This window comes from Mirounga angustirostris, unplaced genomic scaffold, assembly GCF_029215605.1.
Source record: "Mirounga angustirostris isolate CCGP_5_RB_7025 unplaced genomic scaffold, mMirAng1.0.hap1 SCAF_12, whole genome shotgun sequence".
In the NCBI taxonomy this organism is placed as follows: Eukaryota; Metazoa; Chordata; class Mammalia; order Carnivora; family Phocidae; genus Mirounga; species Mirounga angustirostris.
Window position 1 is genome coordinate 69271429 of NW_026991720.1, and position 19399 is coordinate 69290827.

At 36.5% G+C, this 19399-nt stretch overlaps 1 long non-coding RNA gene across 2 annotated transcripts in view; it reads left to right on the forward strand.

Annotated features, from left to right (window-relative positions):
- Window positions 1-18805, forward strand: part of LOC123835561 (uncharacterized) — a 71690-nt gene extending 52885 nt beyond the window's left edge. The window contains exons 3-4 of one of the 2 annotated variants that reach the window (XR_010406535.1): window positions 3792-3900; window positions 18008-18805. This is a non-coding gene — a long non-coding RNA (uncharacterized LOC123835561). The remainder of the gene's footprint in view (window positions 1-3791; window positions 3901-18007) is intronic. The other variant, XR_010406534.1, reaches the window with a different exon arrangement.
- The last annotated feature ends 594 nt before the right edge of the window (window positions 18806-19399 follow it).

Consider the following 19399-nt stretch of genomic DNA (forward strand, 5'->3'; position numbering starts at 1 on the left):
ATTAGAATGGAGAAACAACTCAATCTTCAACTGTGTCTTAAAAACAAACAGAATGTGACACTGGCTAGAAGCAGCACTTACTAAAGCTCTTACTTTAGTCAAATACTATTACGAGCACTTTCTATATATTAGCTCATTTAATACATGCTACAGGGAAATACTATTATTATCCCCATCTTACTCGTAAGGAAACCATGGCACAAGAGATTATACAGTGAAGCTGAGGCCAGAGGATAAGCAGTTACAGGGTAAGGATTCTAACCCTGGCCATATGGTTCTGGAGTTCATATTTTCAACCATGATATTATGTGGCTTCTGGAGAGAAACTGTCAGGGAGGGAGAATGCTATAGTTATTATACATTTCTCCAGTGGTTACATAGCTCTAATTAGGCATATGACTTGTTGACTGAGTTGGGTATTTCAAAATATTTTCCCTCCCTCCTTTAGAATATAAAATCCTCAGGGGCAGAGACAACGCACATTGTTTTCCTTATGTTTGTAGTACAATGTTCTGTATGCTGCAGGTCCTCATCAGGTCTTACTATCTGGCTCTCTCTGTTTTTCATTTCCCCACAGGGCTTCTAGGAAATGTATGTGGGTTCTGGGAGCTGAGAGTTAAAAAAAAAAACAAACCCTGAGGTTTGGCCTCCCCCACCCCCTTGCAAAATTCTAATTAACACTTCTCAGGCAGCTAAGCACTTGTCCATGTAAAAGAATCCCAGTATTCTGGAGAAGAGCACTCATTTCTGGAAACTTCTGAAATGATGATGTTCACAGCTGCCAGCTTCCTGCTTGGCCCTGAGTCTCAGCACTGCTGAGAGCTCCACTTGCCACAGTCAGTAGGTTCCCTGGACCGAGGCTCAGATGCCTCTGAAAGTTGATGGGTAAGAACCAACCCAAAGGGAAGCCAAAGAGAACTCAGAGGGAAAAGAGTACAACAGTCTTTTTCCATCACTAGAATATCACATCACATTTGAAAATTTTTAGAAATGTTTTAAAATTATACTTTGTAGACAGGCAAAATGCTGCCCTCATAGAAGTTTGGGAACACTGCGAGAAGCTGCAAAAGGTGCATTAGCTTAATCGTTAAAAGGCTTAACCTGAAAACAAATACCTTGCATTTACTATCCCAATAGCTCTACATGAAATAAAACTCATGATATAAATTTAATATATAAACAGTCATACCTTAGTTTGGATTTTCACTGTAACACATTACATGTAGAAAGTGCAATATATTCTTGATCTCTTAGGCTAGCACCCTGGTATTCAAAGCCTCTTTGGGCTGTCCTGCCTAGCAGTCAGGGGAATATGGGTTCAAATCCAAGTTCCACTTCTTATTAAGTATGTGACACTGCAGAGATTATTTAGCTTTCTCTTAACCTCAGGGTTTTTTATCTCTATAAAAATAAGGACAGTGATATATCTCTACTTCTTAGAGTTATTTTGAAGATTAACTCAGAAATAACATATAATCATCTAACACCTAGAAGTTGCTCAATTAAAGAATATTACTATTTTGACTGATATTTAGGTTTTGGTCATTCACTAGAATAAAAATCCCATGAGGATAGAGATTTTGTTTCATTCACTGATACATCAGCATTTAGAACTTATTAGTTCAGAAAAAATGATGGGAAAAAAATTATGGGAAAGAGGGAGCCCAATCCCAGTGGCAAGATCTCCATATGCAAACAAGTCTTGGAACAGCAGGGGAGGGTAGTGGAAAAGAAAACTGAAGGAGAGTTTTGATTTGAATAGGATAGGCACAGGGTTGGGGTTTCTCATGGGTTTCTCATCAAGGGAATGATATCTTAAAATCCAGCGTTTGAAATAACTTGAGAAAATTGGAGCTTTACAGCAGGTTTATAGTGAGGACTGGATCCTATTCTATATTAGCTGAAGAGATACAAAGCCTCCATGTAGAGTTATATATTAGTGTCAACTTAGAGCTAGTTTCTAGTTCACATCATATGTTATTCTTATCTTGTATCTCTTTTTCCTTTTCTCCCTCACTCTTTCTTTCTGGTTTTCTTTTGCATTTCTTATCGATCCAGTGTGTATAAATTATCAGCCCTTATCCTCCTGTAGGGATGGTGATCCATTTTGTCTAGTTGACTCCCTTTAGTAAATGGTAATGTCAGAAACGTCTAGGTTTGAGTGAAACTGGCTCACTCTCCTGCTATGTGGAAATTTTAGTTTAATGAGTCAGTAGGAAAAGAAAACCTGCTATAATGCAATTCTTTCTTCCTCCTATGATCTTTGGAAGATCTTCAAGCAGAAGATAATTTGAAATAGAATGTAGACAACTCAACAATGCAAAACTCATTCTCCAAAAGGAATTTCATACACTCCCCAATAATTTTAAAAGATATTTTTACACATTTGTCTCAACTCATTCTTGCAATACAAAGATGGGAACATCTGATTTTTAATGAGAGACAGAGATTACCATTAACACAGAATTTGTATAAACCCAAAAGATTGAGTTCTGTGGGTTTGTGGTCATATATTATTGAAAGTTAGCAATAACTCTATAAGAAAATCACACATTTGTCCTATTTAGAGAGGGTCTGGAATATCCCTGATGATCTGAGCCTAAATCTAAGCCTGATCTATTAATTAATGGAAGTGAACTGAATCTTCAAGTTAACTGGGCTGTCATGGCTCCATGAGACTCTCTTAATCCAGTGCTTCAGGATATCAACATATTCTTATTTATTCATATGAATATTTACATTCATTCTTCACTCTAGTCTGGAACCTGAGGGGAAAGAGAGCCAAGAAGATCTGGGCCTTACCCTCTGATTGTATCACAAGCCTAACATACGTTCAGTAATTAGAGAAGATCTAAGTGAGAGTTACCAGACTCTAAAGGGTGAAACAATCATACAGAAAGCTTTGTAGGCTAAGCAATAGGAGAAGTATTTATGTACAAAGTAGGACTTGATTCAGGACTTGATGGTGGCCAGTAGGAGTGAGAAAACAAAGGGAAAGTGGGAGCACAGTCACAGTAGCAAGAATTTCATGAAGAAACAAGTTCCACAACAGTAGGGGAGAGTGGTGGAAAACAACACTAACGGACAGTTGTGACTTGAAGAGAACAGGCATGGGGTTGGGTTCTCTTATGGGGTTTTCATCTAGGGAATAATATGATAAAAGCATTCTTTATTCAACAAATAGAAACTGAGCACCATTTTGGACAAGTCATTTTGCCTGGTGCTGTGAGGGAAAGATGAGTTAGTTAAACTCTTTGACCTAGAAAAGCTTAGAATTTATCAGACCGTATTTAATAAGTTTTGTTTTAGGAAGAGGTATTTGAACAGATATGTATTTTAAATGACCACTTCAGCAAGGTTTGGGAGAAAGTCTTATTATTAAGTTAAATGTAAACCCTCTTAAAGCCTTCATTAAAAATTCTTCTCCACTTTTGGTTCAAATCCACTTAAAAGTCAATTGCAGCACTGACTGGCACAAAAATATCTGTGGTTCTGAAAAATGTCTCCAAAGACTGGCATTTAATTCTGTCCATTCTCAGAGTTCGTGATATGAATTCTATGGGTAGATATAATTTCTGGATTTAGATCCTCTTAACATGATACCTCTTTTTTTTTTTTTTTTTAAGGGACTTCAAGATGCTCATTCTGATTCTTGGCTATAACCTGCCAGGATCTCTTATCCAAAGCAGATACTAACATCTGTTGTTTTCACTTGGGATGCCTCACATTGCACGAGTAATATTACTTGTCAAGATTGGACAAGTGACTCACTGTGTTTATCTTTCTCCTAGCTTTCGAAGTTATGTTGCTGATACTGAAATGTCAGTTCTTTGACCTTTGGATGCACAGAGGAGCCTCAGAGGATATTCCCAGCATTTGAAAGCTAGTTGTGAGAATTTGGTATGGAAAGAAATATTACTTGCAGTTTAACAGTCTTTTAGGTTAGTACAGGACTGTTTTAAAGCAGCACTCTGTGTTCTTGGAGGTTGGTTGAGAAAATTTAGAGTACGATGTAGGTAAATGTAACTATTCCTTAGAATTACTAGATTTTCGGGGATAAGAAGTTTGAAAATAAGTTATTTTCTTTGGGATTACGTATTTTTGGACTCTTGGTACACGTACTTGAGAAAGTGCCCTTAGAAGCCCTCAGGAATGCCTAGGACTCTGGACAGTATTCTAGTAACATCTTGATGAATAGGAAAACATTTTTACATCCCACAAACTTGAACTAATTAAAATGAACATGGGTAAAGGCAAATGCAATTTTAAATAGTGATTAGCAAAATTTATTTTCCAGGGTGAAAAATGAATATGGTCAAGGAAATGAGGCTTATCAGGTCTTTCCACTTGCCTAATAAATCTTCTATGAATTAATAACCACTGACATTTTTATGAAACAATGTCATTCTCAGCACAAGTCTCTGCTTTCTGCATTATGACCACCTTTATAAAGGCTTACCTCAAAGTGAGAGGAATTAAAAAAGAGTCTTCACAGTACTCTTCAAACAATTACTAGGGAAGCAGCAAAGGGAAATGAAGGCCCAACTTATTTTGCCCTAAAGAATGCTGGCAATTAACATAAAAGTAATAGAAGTATATTGAGGAGAGAATATAAATGCCATATAATTACAGAGAATCCAAACTAGACGAATAATCAGGGAAGACTCTGAATTGGAGAAACAGGCTCTGTGACAGTAATTATCTTTAAAAAATTTCTTATGAGGGGGTGCCTGGGTGGCTCAGTTGGTTGGGTGTCTGACTCTTGATTTTGAGTCAGGTCATGATCTCTGGGTCATGAGACTGAGCCCCACATCAGGCTCCATGCTCAGCACAGAGTCTACTTGTCCGTCTGCCTCCCCATCTGCCCTTCCCCTAGCTTGTTCTCATGTGCACACTCTCTCCCTAAAATAAATAAAACCAAAAAAAAATTTTTTTAAATTCTTGTTAGATAAGGTAACACAGTAGGAGTTTTCTACACCCACTAAGGCCCAATAAAAAAAATATGAAAATAGAACAATGTCAAACTTATCTGTCCATTACTATAAAAGCAATCTGAAACAAAAATACATCTCTGCTATATTTCGTTTTCTAATAAAGAGTGATAAACTTGCATTTGAAGTTTGAAATTCTTTTTCACAATCAAGAGGAACTTTGGTTCAAGATTCTTTATTAATCACAATGAATGATACATTCAACATTACATTCACATTCTTTCTAAATTAGTTTAATGTACTTAGAAAGAATTTAGGACTTCAGTGATAAAACATACTCTTGAGACCTAAAAACACAGTTCCATATATATGTAAGAGAAGTTTCATCTAGTAACCTTGTTTCCAAACAGAGAAACTTAAATATCAAAGCAATTAAAGCAACTTCCTGCCAATATATTGTGGGTGGCAATAATTGTAAAAGTAGTAATAGTAACATGAATCAATAATAAGAACTGAAAAGAGTCTCCCAACAACTTTGATGGTGTTTTGAAAATAATCATTATGTATGATGCTTTTGTGTAAGTTTTTATGTACTTCTTCCAAAATGCCTTTCATCCCCCCTTTTTTTAAAAGATTTTATTTATTTGACAGAGAGACAGAGAGCACAAGTAGGCAGAGTGGCAGGCAGAGGGAGAGGGAGAAGCAGGCTCTCGCTGAGCAGGGAGCCCGACATAGGGCTCGATCCCAGGACCCTGGGATCATGACCTGAGCCGAAGGCAGCTGCTTATCCAAATGAGCCACCCAGGCACCCCCACCTTTTTTTAAATATTTTATTTATTTATTTGACAGAGAGACAGAGAGAGCACAAGTAGGCAGAGTGGCAGGCAGAGGGAGAGCATCCCTTGCTTTTATACTTAGAACAATCTGTAAGGTATTAAAGTCACATGCCATTGCACAAGTTCAACATATTAATAAACTCAGGCCAAGGGAAATAAATGACTTGCTTAAGATTGTGGATTTAACAGCAATCAGTATTATTCTAGTAACATCTTGATGAATAGGAAAACATTTTTACATCTGTTTCCTGGCTTCTTTCCTGGAGTCACAATTCTTTCTTTAATAACAGACAGATGTTGTGTCTATTATCTAACATCACAGCTATACCTATGCCTTTACCTCCAAAGAGGGAAGTGCTAGTGACATTATGGCAGGATGTGCCTGCATAAGCATGTGTGCATGTGTAAATAAAAGCCCATGTGCCCAGAGCCTTTCTTTGAAGACTTCTGGTAAGCACTGACTATTTGCTCTTATGTTTCTTTTCCCTGAGAATGTTTGCATGGGTCCACGTTTAACAGAACCATGCTCTCAGATCTTTTAAGTCAAGTTACTGTTTGATTGCAGTTTTTGGTTTTTGTGTCTTATTTGTGAAATGTGGCCCTATCTTCCTCTGGAGCTACTTGATGCCTTCCTGCTTTCCATCTTCCCTATGTGAATGGCTGAGAGCAATGGATTTTGCTATAACATATACTGATGTTTATAGACTGGCTGGAGAACTTTTACAGCAAATATTCTCAACCTTAAGTCATCAAATAAATATACTTTGGGAAGTCTACATAACTACTAAAATTATACATATATATGTAGAATCTCCAAGTATGTGCATATGATTATTTTTCTGGGGTAAAGATCCACAAATTCCTCAGACACTCAAAGAAATCTGTTGCTCAAAAGGTTTAATTAACAACAACTGTATAATTAAGAGTAAATGCAATCTTTATCAAAATACCAGTGGCATTTTTTACAGAAATAAAAAAAACAATCCTAAAATTCATATGGAATCACAAAAGACCCTGAGTAGCCAAAGCCATCTTGAGCAAAAAGAACAAAGCTAAAGACATTGCACTTCCTGGTTTCAAAATATATTACAAAGCTATAGTAATCAAAATCATATGGTACGAGCATAAAAACAGAAATACAGACCAGTGGAAAAGAATAGAGTGGCCAGAAATAAATCCGGACATCTACAGTCAACTGATCTTTGACAAGGGTATCAAGAACACACAATAGGGAAAAGACAGTCTCTTTAATAAATGATGTTGGAAAGCTGGGATATCCACATGCAGAAGAATGAAATCAGACCTTTATTTCACACCATATACAAAAATCAATTCAACATGTATTAAAGACTTAAATGGAAGACCTGTTACCATTAAACTATGAAAAGAAAACATAGGGAAAAGCTTCTTGGTCATTGGTCTTGGCAATGATTTTTAAAATGTGGCACCAAAAGCACAGGCAACAAAACCAAAAATAGACAAGGGGGATTGCATCACACTAAAAAGTTTTTGCCAGCAGTGGAAACAATCAACATAGTGAAAAGGCAACCCACAGAATGGTAAAAAATACTGGCAAACCACATATCTGATTGGAAGTTAATATCCAAAATATATAAGTAACTCAAACATCTCAATAGCAAAAAACAAAACAATGAAACAAAATTTAAAAAAAACTCAACACAATTAAAAAATGGGCTAAGGACATGAATAGACATTTTGCAAACAAAGACATATGAATGGCCAATAGGTATATGAAAAGGTACTCAACATCACTAATTACCAAGAAAATTCAAATCAAAACCACAACAGATATCACCTCACACCTATTAGAATCACTATTATCAAAAAGACAAAAGGTAACAAATGTTGGTAAGGATGTGGAGAAAAGGAAACCTCTGTACAATGTTGGTGGGAAAGCAAATTAGGGTGGCCTTACAGAAAACAGTATGGAGCTTTCTCAAAAAATTAAAAAGAGAACTGCCATATGATATAGCAATCTCACTTCTGTGCATATATACAAAATAAATGAAGAGGTATCTGCACTCCCATATTCCTTGCAGGATTATTGACAACAGCCAAGATATAGAAACAACCTAAGTGTTTATTGACAGACGAATGGATAAAGAAAATGTGATACACACACACACACACACACGAATATTATTCAGCCTTAAAAAAGGACAGACTGCCATATGCAACAACATGGATGAATATTGAGAACATTATGCTAAGTGAAATAAGATAGACACAAAGATAAATACTCCATGATCTCACTTATATGTGTAATCTAAAAGAGCCAAACTTATATAAAATTTTCACTATTTGCAGATGGCATGATACTATATATAGAATTAAAGACTCCACTAAAAACTACTAGAATTAATAAATAAATTTAAAAAGGTCACAGAACACAAAATCAATATACAGAAATCCATTGCATTTCTATACACTAATAATGAAGTGGCAGAAAGAGAAATTAAGAAAACAATCCCATTTACAATTGTACCAAAAATAATAAAATACCTGGGAACAAACTTAACCAAGGAGGTGAAAGACTTATACTTTGAAGACTATAAAACACTGATGAAAGAAATTAAAGACCATAGAAACAAATGGAAGGATATTCCATGCTTATGAATTGGAAGGACAAATACTGTTAAAATGTCCATACTACCCAAAGCAATCTATAGATTTAATGCAATCCCTTCAAAATACCAACAGCATTTTTCACAGAACTAAGCAAACAATCCTAAAATTTGTATGGAACCACAGAAGACCCTGAAGAGCCAAAGCAATTTTGAAAAAGAACAAAAGTGAAGGTATTACAATCCCAGATTTTAAGATATACTACAAAGCTTTAGTAATAAAAGCAGTATGGTCCTGTCACAAAAAATAGACATACAGATCACTAGAACAGGGTAGCCAGCCCAGAAATAGACCCACGATTGAATGGTCAATTAATTAATATTCAACAAAGAAGGCAAGAATACCCAATGGGAAAAAGACAGTCTCTTCAACAAATGGTTGGGAAAACTGGACAGCTACATGCAAAATAATGAAATTGGACCACCTTCTTACACCACACACAAATATATAGTCAAAATGGAATAAGGACCTAAATGTGAGACCTGAAGCCATAAAAATTCTCAAAGACAGCACAGGCAGTAATTTCTGTGACATCAGCCATAGAAACATCTTTCTAGACATGGCTTCTGAGACAGGGGAAGCAAAAGCAAAAATAAACCATTGGGACTACATCAAAATAAAAAGCTTTTGCATAGCAAAGGAAGAAATCAACAAAACTAAAAGAAATCTACTGAATGGGAAAAGATAATTACAAATGATATATCTGATAAAGGGTTAGTATCCAAAATATATAAAGAACTTATACAATTCAACAACAATAAAAACAATTAACCCAATTAAAAAATGGACAGAAGACATGAACAGGCATTGTTCTAAAGAAGACATAGATGGCCAACAGATACACGAAAAGAGCCCAACATCACTCATCATCAGGGAAATGCAAATTGAAACTACAAAGAGATTATCACCTCACATCTGTCAGAATAGCTAAAGTCAAAAACATAAGAAATAAGTGTTGGTGAGATATGGAGAAAAAGGAACTCTTGTGCACTGTTGGTGGGAATGCAAAACTGGTACAGTCACTGTGGAAAACAGTATGGAGGTTCCTCAAAAAGTTAAAAATAGAATTACCATATGATTCGGTAATTCTACTACTGGGTATTTACCCAAAGAATATGAAAACATTCATTCAAAAAGATATATGCTTCCCTATGTTTATTGCAGCATTATTTACAATAGCCAAATTATGGAAGCAGTCCAAGTGTCCATCGTTGGATGAATGGATAAAAAAGATGTGGTATATACAATGGAATATTACTCAGCCATTAAAAAGAATGAAATTTTGCCATTTGCAACAACATGGATAGATCTAGAGGGTATAATGCTAAGCAAAATAAGTCAGTCAAAGAAAGACAAACACAGTATGATTTCACCCATATATGGAATTTAAGAAACAAAAAAAATGAATGAAAAAAGGAAAAAACTAAAAAGAGACTTTTTTTTTTTAAAGATTTTATTTATTTATTTGACAGAGAGAGAGATAGCGAGAGCAGGAACACAAGCAGGGGGAGTGGGAGAGTGAGAAGCAGGCTTCCTGCCGAGCAGGGAGCCCGATGTGGGACTCGATCCCAGGACCCTGGGATCATGACCTGAGCCAAAGGCAGACGCTTAACGACTGAGCCACCCAGGTGCCCTAAAAAGAGACTCTTAACTATAGAGAGCAAACTGATAGTTATCAGAGGGAAGGTGGGTGGGAGGATGGGTGAAATAGGTAAAGGGGATTAAGAGTACACTTACCATGATGAGCACAGAGTAATGTACAGAATTGTTGAATCACTATATTGTACACCTAAAACTAATATAACTCTGTATGTTAACTATACTGGAATTAAAATTAAAAAAAATAAAATGGATTGAAGTAAAAAAAAGAAAAGAAAGTCAAACTCATAAAAGCAGAGAGTAGAATGGTGATAGCCAAGAGCTGGATGTGGGAGAAATGAGGAAATGTTGGTCAAAAGGTACAAAGGTTATTATGTGGGATGAATAAAGGTCTGAAGATCTAACACACAGCATGATGACTATAGCTAATAATACTATATTGTAATGGAATATTACATAGCTATTAAAAAGGATGAGACTGTACCATTTGCAATAACATGGATGAAGCTAGAATATATTATATTAAGTGAGGTCAATCAGACTGAGAAAGACAAATATGGTATGATTTCACTCATATGTGGAATCTAAAAAAAATGAATAAACAAACAAAAATCAGAATCAGACCTATAAATACAGAGGACAAACTGATGGTTACTGAAGGGAGAGAGGTGGAGGGATGGGCAACATGAGTGAAGGGGAGTAGGAGATACAGGCTTCCAGTTATGGAATGAGTAAGTCATGGGACTAAAAGGCATAGCACAGGGAATATAGTCAATGATATTACAGTAAGCATTGTACGAAGACAGATAGGGTAGCTACACTTGCATAGCATAACATACAGAGAAGCTGAATCATTATGTTATACACCTGAAACTAATGTAACATTGTGTCAACTATACTCAAAATTTTTTAATAATAATGATAATACTGTACTATATACTTGAAATTTGCTAAGAGAGTTGATCTTAAGTGTTTTCACTACATACACAAAAATCATAACTATGTGAAGTGATACGTTAATTAGCTTGATTGTGATAACTTCAGAATATGTGTGTGTGTATATATATATTTTTTGTATTCCTTAAATATATACAATTTTTATTTGTCAAGTATACCTCAATAAAGCTAGCGGGGGGAAAAAAAACAACTGTCTTTTGTTTTATTCTTTTGAGCATTTAGCAGACTATGTGCCAAAAACTTGCTGGAATACCCAAAGGTTCCATAGCAAATGAGAAAATCTTAGGGATTCTAACATGTGAAACCATTATTACTACCTCCTAAGAAGTAATACAAGAATGATGTCCAGAACAATTAAGCTGATCTAGGATAGACAAGTGAAAGTGGACAAAAATACATTAATATAAATATGTTTCATGAAAAGGCATCTATTAAGCCATAGGGCCTGCTTCGGAAGTTTGTTTTCAGCTGAGTTTCTAACATCTTTATATTATAGAGTTAAACATGGATGTAAAGTATCAGTGTTTACTTTAAGGTGGTCTGTATATTCTTATGGCTAGAAGTTCTCTTTTATTTGCTTGCAGATATGCTAGGCATGCAAGCAAACAAGGTTTTATTTTGTAGCAGTCAAATAAAAACACTATAGACCATGAAATTATGGTTAATTACCTGTTAATTATTTTTTCCAACACACACAATGCTAAGAACTGTTGATTATACATGAATTGGGTACTCAATAAAAATATGTGGGGTGGATGAGAAAATGAGTATGTTCAGGAATTGTCCAGAAGAGTGATGTACTTACAATAAACAGATTGAAATGGAGGCACTATAGGGAGTAAATTGGAAATCACAGATATGAAGTGGAAAGGAGCACTGAAGCAGGGGAAGGACAGATACTCCCTATAAAACAAATCCATTTACCTTGCAACTAGTGCTGGGAGGTATATGCTGCATTTCCTATGGAGGAAAATGTTTTAAAATAAGGCATGGCCAAGTATTCCTAGTGTCAAGTTCAATGCCTGACATACACTCCATGCTTAACTGACCCCAAATCTCTTATAGTTAAAACACAAGACACTTAATAAATATTTGTTCAATAAATGAGTTGCTTTTCAGGTGGCTACATCACAGCCTATTCTTCCTAACTGAATTTTCAAAATTATACAATTTCCAGTAAGATGGTGGCCTGACCTGACCCTTTAGCCACATAGTGATGGAATCTTTTAGAGGTTCTGGCATAGTGAGCTGGCCTGCACACTGTAGGATCTCTTCAATTATCATTCCCTCAAAAATTCATTCAAAGGTAGTACTTTCTCTAAGGGACCCTCCCTCATCTGATCATTAAATGATCACAACTGACATTTATTGAAAACTTATTCTATGTCAGCCACTGTTCACTGTTCTATGTATCCTGTACACATAATCTCAGGTTCTACCCTAGATTGTGGAACTGGGATCCACAGGTTTACCAGGCTCCCAAATGATTTGTATGCATACTGAAGTTTGAGAAGCACTGCACTAATTCGTTTAATCCATGTGACAGCCTTGGTGAGGTAGAGTACTATTACCTTCATTTTAAAGAGGAGGAAATAGAGTTATATATACAAGGACACACAGCTAGGAAGGGTCAGAGCCAAGATTCAGACCCAGCAAGGCTGACAAGAGACCTAAAATCTCAACCACTATATTACTTTTCTTTCTGATAGCACCACCAACAGAAGTGACCCTCTAAATCTCTGTTAGAGCATAATAAAGGAACAATTATACCTTTGAATGTAGGAAGGTTAAATGGAACCTAAGGGCTTCCACCAAGTGGAAGTTGCTATAGAAAAAAGGACACAGGCTGTGAAACCAGATAAATCTGAATTTTGTCCCTAATTTACCTGCCTGAACTTGTACTCATTCTTTATTCTATTAGTTTCCTCATCCGTCAGACTGGGGCTACAATTTGTCATATTGCTGTAAGAATTGAAGATAGTGTACTTATTTTACCTTAAAGGTATCTAGAATACAGAATGTTCTCAGTAAGTGGTAATTCTAATGAAAGGGATCTACAATTTTATGTTTTTTTAAGTAGAAACATGTATTTGAACATCTTTTAGAACAACCATAACATCCTGAACAAATATCCAAACAAAACCTATACTTATTTTCCTAATCATTTTAACAAGAAGAAAAGCTATCTTTAAAATTTTTGATAGCTACGGTAATTATGAAGGTTTAACACAGTCATTCTGAAGGATAGGTTGAGTACAATAAAGAACTAGTCATTTTGGGGGCACCTGGGTGGCTCCGTCGTTAAGCATCTGCCTTCGGCTCAGGTCATGATCCCAGGGTCCTGGGATCGAGCCCCGCATCCGGCTCCCTGCTCCGCGGGAAGCCTGCTTCTCCCCCTCCCTCTGCCTCCAGCTCCCCCTGCATGTGCTCTCTCTCTGTCTAATAAATAAATAAAATCTTTTATAAAAACAAAAAAACCTAGTCATTTTGCAAGAGTAGGTCAAGCAACAAAGGACTGAAGGTTTCTATTAAATTCCCAGGGAAAACACTGGAACTCTGGATCAGTCACAAGATGGCCCTGATCCTTAGGTTTTATCTTCTCTTCCTAGTATCCCTTGAACAAGGATGACTTAAGGGAAAAATACTGTAGCCAGATCTGGAATCATTCTAGAACATCACCAATATTACTTTCATATCTGAATGACAACTAGGAGGGAATATATGTAACTTTATTAGAACTTTAGAGAGGTAGAAAGTGGAGCAAACTTGTCTTCCCTTTCAATATCCTATTTCATAAGAAAAGATGTTTAACATAAGAAAAGATGTTAAAATTGAACTCTGAATTTTCAAACTGTGGTTACAAACTATTCCGTTATTTGCTCATCATGATTATAATTGAAATAGTAATGCAGGGTTTATGTCAGATCATAGACCAACTTCTTCTCTGTCCCCTGTGGAGATTCATTGTCATCCAAGGTATAGGGGAAGGACAGAAAATAAGCTCTTGGCTGCCTAAGGGTAGGAAGCCTTAGCCCTTAATATAGTTATCAAAGCCCTGGCAGCATGTTAAGGTAATTGGCCCAATCTAAAGCATATAATCTATTTTTCTTTATCTCCCAACTGTTTCCCACTACTATTAGGTTCTCATGCTAAGGTTTTCTGAGAAATAAAGCAATTATATTAATGTTGTCAATCACTGCTGTCAGGCTGATCAATAAGAACCATGTTAACCTTACTAATTAATTGCTAGCAATCACCTAACTAACTTGAAGAAACCATTAGTTGCACAAAACTGAATAAGGAAATGCTCCAAGTGATGTTTATAATGTGCTACTTGAAAAACAAAAGATTTCAATTCCTCTCTAAAATAGAATCTTTCAGCGCTAAGTGAAAAACGGTAGCCTCTTCTATTTGGTTTCGGATAGGAGTATATGTTTTTATCGCAATCATCATTCAAGGCTACTGACAATAAATAAAGCTACTACAGATGTGCCGTTTGTGTAGAAGTTATCCAAATAATTTTAACCTGACAGAGTTGAGCAAAAGCACCCCCTTCTCAGACCACATCATGAACGCATAATCATCTGGGTCATCCTGATTTACCAGTTTCTAGTTCAACAACAGATGAATGGCCTTCTTTCCTTGGGATTTTGAGAGACAAAGGAATCATTTAAATATTCCTCAAAAAATGTTGGTGAACTGTATTGAGATTATTAGAAATTTAATTTTGTTCTACAAGCAGGTTTACAATGCCATCCATGGGTTTTTACTCAGGTGAGGCACTACTTAGAAAGGCAACCTTGGTTTCTTGACTGAAATTGTCAGTAAAGCTATTTACGTTGAGAACTCCTTTTTCTGGGACAGTGGGCAATCTGAAATTTACATGGTATCTCTAACATTGTGAGTTTTTTAAAAAAGACTTTATTTATTTGAGAGAGAGAGGGAGCACAAAAGACAGAGAAAGAGCACACCAGCAGGGAGAGAGGGAGAAGCAGCCTCCCCCACTGATCAGAGAGCCCAACTCAGGGCTTTCATCCCAGGACTCTGAGATGATGACCTGAGCTCAAGGCAGATACTTAACCGACTAAGCCACTAGGCGCCCCTAACACTGTGACTTTTTTTCAATCTAAAAAAAATCATATAAGGAGGGATTTTAAGATGCAGATTCCCAGGATGACCCACTAGAGAGTCTAGTCCAGTAGGTCAGGTGTTAGGAATAAGAATCTGCATTTGCTCTGGCCCATGTTCTGAGAATCATGACTATAAACTTGAATCCACAGCCCAGCCCCTTCCAGACATTGAGCTGTCTGGATCTTATCAAATCCTAAACTCCCAAGTTCCAAGCTCCTCTGAACACTAGGCTCTAGGAAACTGAGGATGACATAGGAGTTGGCAGCTCCTCTAGGAGTTTTGAGGGTCATTAGGGAAATTGGAGTGGTGGTAGTAGATATAACCATTTAAACAAGGAGAACTCCTAACTTAGAGCTAAGTTGGTGACAGCCTTAACAGCAGGCCTCTGGCATTTGTAGATTTAACATTCATAGTTTCAACAATTTGCCAATGATTTCATGGGTACCTCACATATTCATCTGTAACTCGTGAAGACAGGAAATGGAATCTATATTCTAGAAAGCTGGTATAAACACCAGTCTCTTAGCTAGGAAGTGAGTAAACCCTTCAACCAATGTCTACATTTCAACAGCTTTTTGTTGCTCTCTATTCTCACAAACTAAATGTTCCAAAGTAAAAAACAGTCTTTCAGTTATCTACAATAGGGCGGGAGGGGCTCTTTTTTATTTTCGCTTAATAGTTCTGAAAATAAAGCCAAGTCTTTGAACAGTGATGCCGAATAATAATCTAAAATTTTATGAAGGTCTCAGGATCTGGTCCTTGTAAAATGGAAGTATTCTTAAACTGTATTTACTATTTCTGTTTTTATATCAAAGTAATGGAGGAGCACAAAAGTGACAAAGTGCTTCTGAGTTTTAATACTCCTGAGAGGGAATTGAAATTAAAATGTTAAAATGTTAAATTAGGGAAAAGATGATTTTCTCAAATGCCTTTTAAAAATGCTCAGTGTGATGACAGTGATATTATTAACTGTCAATGGTAGAAGAGCAAAGTTTGAATAATTTTATTTTCTTTTTTTCTCCACAAATTAAAACCAAAGTACCCCACTGGTTCTTTTCTCAAATTAAAAATTATGAGACTTTGAGTAGGCATCAGGGAGTAGACAGAAGAGAGTAATGCTGGCAAGTAAATTGTATTTATATGCCAATGATGAATGATGTCTCCTGTCTTTTTCATCCTTACACCAAAGAAAATGTTGTAGCCTAGTCTTGTTTTACCTGACGATTCATTTAATAAGTATTTTTGATTGCCTACTATGTGCAAGGCATTGAATGAGCTACCAAATAGAAACATTTCCTTCCTTAAGGAGTTTACAGTGGGAGAGAAAAGCATGGATATAATTTATTATAATCTAGGGCAGAAGGCAGAAGTGGAATTAAAAATGCAAAAATGAAACAAAACAAAAAACTAGTAGGACATAGCCAAGAGTCAATCAGAATAGACATCCTCCCAATCGTACAGATGCCAAGAGTCAACAACAGGTCCACCTATATGAGTGTTTGCCAGCTGAATGTTTGTGCCAGTGAAAGGTGATAAAGGCCAGAGGAGAGGAACAGACTGTGAATTCAAAAAAGAAAAATCCCTTCAGGTGAGGGGATCAGGGAGAAATATTTGGGGCTCTGAAGAATGGATGGGATTTGAATAAAATTAAATGTAGGAAAGTGCTTGAAATAAAAGAGGTGTGAATTGAGAACAGTTCAGGAAATGTTCCAGGACCAGTGGAGTGTTTCAGCTCAGTTTTCTGAATGTGGGACATTGCAGATGGGCTGTGAGGTAGAGAGCTCAGCCAAGGACAGAGAGGGAGATACCCTAGGAAGCCGAAGACCAAGCCAGCCCCTGGGTAAAAGGGGAAGAGTTGTTTGGACCAAAGGAAGGGTGCAGAGCATGCCAGTCTTCCTCTGCTCTTGTCCCTGTAAGCTTTTGAGTGACAGAAGGTACAGAACACCAGGAAGGAAGATTGAACTACAGGGTTTCTGAATCTCTATGTATGAATAGGCCAAAAAAAATCAATCTATTGAAAAGAGAAAAAAAGATCAGAAATGACTCTATTAAGCTTCCTACATGAGGCAGGCTGGGAGCTCAGATCAGAGAGCTGACAATTATGACAATCAAGAAAATCACATTTTCTGCACACTTGAAATTGTGATGTTGAAATTCATACCTATAATGCATCTAAAGAATTTAGCTCTTATTAAAAGGTAGCGACAATTAGTAACGGGAAAACCTGTAAAATCTTCAAGATACCTAACTTAAACCTTCCGATTGCCAGTTAAATTCTTTTCTCTTTATCAGTTTCCACTAGAGATAGAAAACAGATCCTGTTCCATCCCCTATGTCTTTGATTATTTTTCTTGTTCAGGGCAATTCTCTTCCTCCTCCCGCTACTTATTTGTCAAAACTTAATCCATTTCTGCTTTTACCCTGGATGATCTTCAAACTTAACTCTAGAAGTAAAAGCTAAAAGTATGCCAAGGCAATATTGGGAAAAAACGAGGATGGCATTTCAGAGGATATTTGCTCTACTCACCCAAGTATAGTGATTCCATTCCCATTTACTAAAAAAGAAAAACAAATTGCAGATGCCGTAGCTAATTCTCATTTGGATTTTAGACCTCAGAGTCAGTCCTGACCCATCTTATATTTATTAGGTTTCCATATTGTGTTTTTATGGCCTCTATAATGTATGTTTTTATGCCTTCTAGTCTGAATTGGTACTTGAAACACCAATCTAAATGTCTGCTTCCAGTTTGAACAGGTCAATGTGCATTCCAGGCCTCAGACTTCTCAGTAAATTAGCAAGTGTTTCTTCTGTGGCAGCAAGTCTTACAATTTGGGAAACTTGTGTGAAAATGCAATTCAAATATTCCCATCATAAGGAATGATTTTATTTTTCGTTTCTTCTGACAGATCATGAAGCAACCCAATCATCCTCATGTGAACTCTGGCTGGTAATTTTCAACTAAGAGTGAGGAGAAACATTCTTCCTTTTGTTTGGGAATAGGGAGTGTCTGTCGGATCAGATCTGTTGGTACTTTGATGTGAGATCACTTCCTGAGGCAAACTTCCCAAGAAGGGGCACAGGGCGCATTCTCAATCTTGGAAGCAGTAGGCACATGGTGTTGATGGAGCAAACCATGGGACTAAGTTCTATCAACTTTCCTATACTCGGAGGAACCCAGCAATGCACACATTTGACTTTGGAAACGCTGAATGCAAGGAAAAGAACATGAAGGACTGAAATTCATTCCTTGTGAGTACCTTAATGATCCAACTGCAGTTTTGAGCCTTCTAGAACTATCTGATGAAATCACACTAGATGACCACGGATATTTGTCATTTAAGCAAGAAAAATCAACACTCTGTGTTTGCAGTCTGTCCTACTTTGTGGCTCATTTTACTATTTGGAGGATTAAAGGATTGGTTCCTGCAAATGAAAATATACTCTGATCCCTGCTAATCAGAAATTCTGCAGGTGATTACATGGCTGAATGTAATATTAACTGTTGTTGGGGACATTTTGTTAAAAAACAAACACACACCCTGGGGAAAAGATAAAAGAGGAGATGACCAGCATTTAATAGGTTTAGGTATGGTCATCATCTTCATAGGCTTTATTTATTTCTTTAAATTCCCCTCTTAATTTCCGGCTGGAGCTTCTTCTTCATTTCGCTATCTATTATTAAAAACACCACAATGTGCACCTGGTGCTTGAGAAATGCCCTGGATCCTGTGAACAGTGAATGAGAATGTGAATCCATCCTGAGGCCTGGTGTATGAATTAGAATAAATACCCTTTTGAAAAAGGTACTTGACTATCCTTTGCAAAAACATGGCTTTTGTTGCCTTTTCAACTTTCTTTAATTCTTTAAGGATGTAAAATATACTTCTAATTTGGCCATTTCCTTTTAATCAAATCCTGTATGTCCAGGTAGCATATGTACATCGAATATTCCTGGAGAATTTCCAAAATACAGATGTATATCTAAAATTTCCATTCTTAAAGGCTGCCTGAAGGAACTCAAACATACATTTTAACAAATAAAGAGAATGATTTTGAGTTATTTGAACGACCAGTTTCAACGATATTTAACTTATTTATTCAGTGCCGTTTTATAAATAACATGTATTATTTATTTTGTCTTATAAAAGCAAATAGTTTCTTAAGAGAATTTGGAAAAGAAACAAGAAATTATTTTGTATGTTGTCTCAGACTCAGAGATAAACACCATTAAGTATTTTTGGGGGCGCTTGGGTGGCTCAGTCATTAAGCATCTGCCTTCGGCTCAGGTCATGGTCCCA